The following is a 6,435-nucleotide window of genomic DNA, read 5'->3' as shown; positions in this document are numbered from 1 at the left end:
TGGTAGGCTCTGATTTTAAGGTCATAGAAGCAAAGGCCATTCCACAGGGGTGGTCATCCCAGAAAGCAGAACTGTACTAGAGTACTAGAACTCAGTAAAGACAAATGGGCCAACATATACACTGACTCGTGCTATGCCTTTGCCACTCTACATGTACATGGGGCTCTATACAAGGAGAGAGGACCTTTGACCACAGGAGGAAAACAAAAAAGAATCAGGAAGAAATCCTAAAGCTATTAATGGCAGTCTGGGAACTGAGGTAAGTAGCAGTCATCCACTGCAAGGGACACCAAAGAGGAAAAGACTCAGTGTCAGAAGATAACTGACAGGCTGACACCACAGCTAAACAAGCAGCGGGAAAACAAACATCCTCGAAAATCATTCTGGCCCCGGAACTGCCAACTTCCCCAAGGTGCACAATCCAAGAAACAAAATGAGCACAACAGGAAAAAGGAGGCCAGACAAAAGAAGGATGGTGGGTACTTCCAGACCAAAGAGTCTATATATCGGAGCAGCTAGCCTACCAGGTGGTTCTCCAACAGCATGAGCTCACCCACCTAGGAAAAACCACCCTTGAAACCTTATTGAGCTTCTACTATGTAATTGTTCAACTCCCTCTGTGCCTTGGTCTCTCAACACTGCCTCCTCTGTGCTCCAAATAATACCAAAAAAGGGCCCCACTGGGCGCATGGGAATCCAACACTTCAAGGATTTGGAAGTGGACTTTCCCGAAATAAGACCCAGTGGAGCATACAATTTTCTTCCAGTATTCATCTGCACATTTTCAGGTTGGGTTGAGGCCTACCCCCCCACACACACACAGAAGGCAAGAGAAGTAACCAAGGCCTTGCTAAGGGATATCATTCCATAGCTTCAGACAATGGCCCAGATTTTGTAGTCGAGGTGGTGCAACAAGTAACAGAAACGTTAGGTATCCAGTGGAACTTACACGCAGCCTACCTGCCCCAGAGTTCAGGGAAAGTGGAACATATGAACTGAACCCTTAAATCAGCCATGGCAAAACTATGTCAGGAAACTAACCTGCCCTGGCCAGATATACTACTCCTAGCTCTCCTCTGAATATGCTATACACTCTGGGCAAAAATAGGATTCTCCCCATTCAAGATCCTATATGGAAGGCCCCCTCCACTAGTCAAAACAAGGGGACCTGACAGAGCTAGGAAATTTAGAAATACAAAAGCAACTACAAGGATTAGGAAAAACCATATTTGAGATACATAGATGGGTGACAGACAGGATACCTATTTCCCTAGGAATAACTGTATAACCCCACAAACCTTGGGATCAGGTTTGGATTAAAGATTGGGAAAGGGAACCACTCAGACCTACCTGAAAGGAACCCTATTTAGTTTTGCGAACCACACCCACAGCCCTCAAGATTGCAGGACTAACTGCCTGAATCCACCATCCTTGAGTAAAGGCAGCCCACCTGTCACCTGGCAACCACTTGGAATGGAAAGTGACTGCTAACCAGAATAATCTTTTACAGATCATCTTTAAGAAGATAGCAGATGATAAGCCGCCTACAGCCAACACCTGAGAACTCTCCATAACCAGAAGCTTGAGGAAATCACCAAGCAATTTAAATGAACTATAACAAATCATTCTCTCTCAAATTTCATTGTCATCCCCTACCTGTTTCTCTTTCTATACTTGTTGCTATACTCTTTGCTGTAGGGCTTACTCAAGTTACTCCCACAGACTGGCGCCTCAGTCACAAACTCTTGTTAGCTTTCCTCTACTTACTAGTGTCAGGATGTCTTATTCTCCTTAGATGTATATGATCTGAGTTATGATTGCTGTCCCCTATTTGGAATAAGAAACTGTCAGGAACCTACCCTAACACACAAAAAAATTTCTCCTACTGTTAATGCTGAGTTCTCTCATAAGAATTGATGTCCCTCCTCAATGTAATGATGACTGTTTCAAGACCAGCACATGAGCTCCTCCCTTTCCCAAGCCCTGAATAGCCTAAAACAACCCCTAGGACAGGGAACTACACACAAGGCCTTCACCAAATACACATATCAACATGCAAAATGTTATCAGTCAGCCTCCCTCTGTTCCCACAATGAAAAAACTTATTGGCAAGGAAGAATTAAAGCAAGACACCTTTCACAGGGAACAATTATGTCATGGAATCCCAGACAAATATGCCTGCTAGGCACAACAAACCCACTTTGGATTGCCTGATGGAGGGGGAATCCAAGGCCAGGGCTGTAAGGAGTCATCCCAACAGGAGGTACAAAATTCCATAAAGCAAACTTCTGGAAGTCTGTCCAGGAGACCCAAACTTCCAAAAATCAGACTCAGTGGCCCTTATGACTTTAACTTGCTCATACCAGATTCTAAATTCAACCCATCATCTTCTCAACTCCTCTAACCCTAATTAGCCAAAGACTGTTTGTTTTGTCTCTCTCTAACCCCCTTATGTTATGAGGCTGCCCCAGACCCAGGTAATGTAATCAAAATGGCTATCCCCCGCAACATGTCAACAGATAACATAACTGTCACAATAGGGCCCATGGTTACTGATATGAAGGTAATAGGGTGGGCCTCCTTATGTTTTAAAGACCAGTGGGGAACAACCCCTCTACATAACTTAACTAACAACCAGTGAAACCAAGCTGAGATATACAAACAGGTAAAAACCATGAGTCACCCTGTTTCCTTCCCCCTGTGGGAATATTCTTTGTTTGTGGAATTATTGCTTATTTGTGCCTGCCTGATAACTGGAAAGGAATTTACACCTTTGCATTCCTAACCTCCCAAATAAATATTCTCCCCAACAACCAATCCCTTATAATTCCCTTGGCCGCACATACCTGGTCTAAACGAGCTACCCAAGCTATACCTCTACTAATTGGACTGGGAATCACTGCCAGAGTAAGTAGTGGAATTGGGGGAGTAGACTCATCTATTTCCTTCTACCAAGAACTATCCCAAGATCTGACAGATGACATAGAACAAGTTGCAAACTCTTCAGTAACCCTACAAGACCTAGTAGACTCTTTAGCAGTAGTAGTATTACAAAATAGAAGACAGTTACACCTGTTAACTGCTGAGAAGGGGAGAACATGTCTCTTCCTAACATGAGGATGCTACTTCTATGTTAACCAATCAAGGATAGAGGTATGGCCCAACAACTAAAGGAATGGTTCATCAAATAGAGGAAAGAATTAACAGACTGATGGAACTCTTGCAGAAATATATGAAACTGGGTATCCTGGCTCCTCCCTTTATCTGGTCCTCCCCTAATGGACCTAATGGACTAATTCATAACCCTCCTGTTTGGTCCTTATATTCTTAACAAGCTAACCAGATTTTTTTCTTCTTGCCTAGAAGCTATAATACTCCAGATGATGCTCCAGTTGGACCATTCTAGCTGTCGCTACTCTCCTTTGGATGGCAAAGAACCCTAGCTGTCACATTCCTCCCTTCGACGTCCCTGTCCAGCAAGAAGAAGCCAGAACGGTCTTCACCCCTCCTCCCATGGCCACAAAGGACTCCCTGGCCTCCACAAACTGATTTTCTCTAAGTCTGCTACAGCAGCTTGAGAATCAAGGGTGGGTGGGTATGGGGGGGGGTGGGAGGAAGGGATGAGAAGGAAAGCTGGTAAAAAGCAGATAAAAAGGGGCAGCCAGATGTCTGGGGCAGGATACTCCCCTTGCATGCTTTTGGCTTCTACAATCTTGCTTGCCTCTTGTATCAGCCAGAAGCCAGGAAATGTACTAGCCCCGCCCAACCCGGAAGCATGTATGTATAAAAAACCAGTAAAACCATAGCAGGATGCACAGTGTTTAAAGGTGACTCTGCTGGCCCAGCACCTGTGTGAAATAAACAGTCTTTTCTGATTCCCGGAGTACCTGTCACTTGTCCCTTCCTGGGTGCTGGGTATTAGCTATAAATGTTCAAAAACTGTTACAGAAACATCAATTATCTGGTAGTTACCTAGGAGATAACCTTCCCTATACAGAACACAGATGATAAATTTTGCAGATACCCATGAAGGCCTGTACTTAGGGTAGTCCCAATAATAAACCCCATGTGTTTATGCCCCACCTGCCCCAAACAGGGCAAATTGGAACAACAAATTAAAAATATCTGGAGGTACACTTATATCAATAAAAATAGTTTCTGAAATCAAGACAAGAGATAGAAGTAGTATATAAAGATAATCCCTAAACTCAGCAAATACTAATGTGGAGGGACAAGTTGTAGGGAAAAAAATTAAAAACGATTTCAGAGTAGAAATTCTTCTAGATTTTGCTCTTAATCCTCAAGGATTGGGAACATTGTAAAGATGAAAACTAAAGGCAACATCTTCATTTGACTGTAGTACTAGATATAGTAATTTTGCATGGCACATGAAAAATTTAAAATTGTGTGTAACCATTTTTAATTGGAATATTTAAAAATTTTCTTAGTTCTGAATATATATCATTCAGATATTCCCTCCCTTTTTGTCCTTCTTCTTATCTATGCTCATTGCAATATGTTTGGAATAAGACCTTCCTGGGATTTCTCTTGTTTGAGATCGATTTCCCATTGAATGAAAGCCAATATTAATGAATTTGCTGAGTAAGGAAGATAAGAAGCTTTGGAGAGGGAAAAGGGGTCATCTAGTTTCTCATAATATCTAGGCAATTTCATCCAGAAGCTAAGGGTTCTATCTCATGTTTTTGTTTTTGTTTTCTTTTTCTTGCTCACACACCGTGCAGGGACTCTCTGCAGCCCTGCACATATTTGGGGTCCCTTTCTGCCACGACCACCTTTTCACTAGGGCTACCTGAAGATTTTTTTATTCCTACAATCTTAAATATGGTATATTTGACTCTCATTGTTTTCAATGACACATTTCCTCATATCTCAGAGAAAGTGACAAATGCCATGTAGTGTAGTGGGTAGTAGTAAGGCACTAACTCTCCCCATTAAACATTTAGCTCTCTCTCTCTAGTGAAAGTAATACTGTCTTGGATTAAAGCTCAGGACAGGAATGGTGTTTATAATCCCTGAGCTACATAGAAAACTTTTCAAAAAAATTTTGTTCATATATTCAGGAGGTAAAAAGTATTGTCATTAAGAAAGTTAATATTAGCACAGTGTTTAAGAAGCACAGTGAAGCCAATAAATCTGCCATTTATTAGCTGGATTACCATGGTCAAGTAATTTAACATCTGTGTACCTTGGTTTCCTTGCCTATAAAATGAGCATAATTGTAGTATGGACCTCCCAGGCTTATGCTGAGGATAAAATTAGTTAACACCTGTAAAACACTAGTACAAGTCCTTTTCTCTATGGTGTTGTGTTATGTCAGTGTTTGCTGTTCCACTGAACTTTTCTGAAATAGTCACTTATTTTCCTCAATTTTATAAAATTTACACATTTAAGCTACTGATTTACATCATTTACGCAGCCACTTCTTCTATTAATAAGTTCATCTTTCCAAAATAGCCTAAACTAAAGCAATAATAATTTGAGAAAGGAAAAGCTGAACTTTTCCATTGCTATATTAATGATGTGTAATGAAAGACCTGTTAATTTTTGAGTAGTTTATTTAAAAATCCCATAAAGGTGACAACAATGTTAAAACCAAACCAAAACAAAACAAAAAGCTATTTGAGCTTTTGTTTGCTAGATCCTGTGCTAAATTCTTTGTAACTATTTAATCATTACAACAAATTTACAGTTATTAAGATGAACTAATGAGGCACAGGGATAACTCAGCTAATATCTCAAGTTAAGTAAACTGTACCATCTCAGGTTCAGTAAGTGGAAGGAATCAGGACTGGAACTCAGGTAGGTGGATTCAAGAACCCATCCTTCAGAGGACCTGGTGATTTGACATTTATGAGAATTTTGCCCTAATTCTGGAGGCAGAAAATATTGTAGAGAGGTCAAAGATACCAAGACAGGAAGATTTTCCCAGGACTATAATACTTTCCCAATTCTCTAAGTGACCTGGTTCTTTGTTTTAGTTTTTGCTGGGTCTTAATCTACACGTGGTCTTCCTAGGGTGGTATGTAATTCTCCAGTTGAGAGCCTGATGGTGTTTACTACTGTTTCTCTTCCTTAGACAGTCTTAAATCCCACAGGACCATGATTCCACTAAAAATCTCATTCTATTTTTCATTCACTTTCTGCTCATTTCTTTGCTTTTTTAAAATCTGCACAGCTCAAGGATCCAACATTGGATTTACTTCCCTGTGTCTCCCTTCTCCCTGTGATTTTAGCCAGGCAAGTTCTGGCTACCTTGGTAGTCTCAAATTTTGATTTTCCTTTCTTTTTTGTTAAGTTCCATGAGATTTTCAAATGTTCTGTTGTCTTCTCTGACCATTGGGTGAAATCCTCCACCTAGTATTTTTGGTCATTCACTCTATGCCAAGATTCATCAAACATTTGAGAGCCCAGTTT

The 6,435-nt window shown here is 40.9% G+C and overlaps 1 long non-coding RNA gene across 1 annotated transcript; it reads left to right on the top strand.

Moving 5' to 3' along the window:
* Positions 1–1,260: 1,260 nt before the first annotated feature.
* On the top strand, positions 1,261–3,883 carry LOC122468301. Its single transcript, XR_006293203.1, has 2 exons — positions 1,261–2,665; positions 3,364–3,883. It is a non-coding gene; the product is annotated as an uncharacterized LOC122468301 (long non-coding RNA).
* The last annotated feature ends 2,552 nt before the right edge of the window (positions 3,884–6,435 follow it).

This window comes from Prionailurus bengalensis, chromosome B1 (assembly GCF_016509475.1).
Source record: "Prionailurus bengalensis isolate Pbe53 chromosome B1, Fcat_Pben_1.1_paternal_pri, whole genome shotgun sequence".
In the NCBI taxonomy this organism is placed as follows: Eukaryota; Metazoa; Chordata; class Mammalia; order Carnivora; family Felidae; genus Prionailurus; species Prionailurus bengalensis.
Note: the sequence above shows the minus strand (reverse complement) of the source record. Positions and strands in the feature narration are given on the sequence as shown.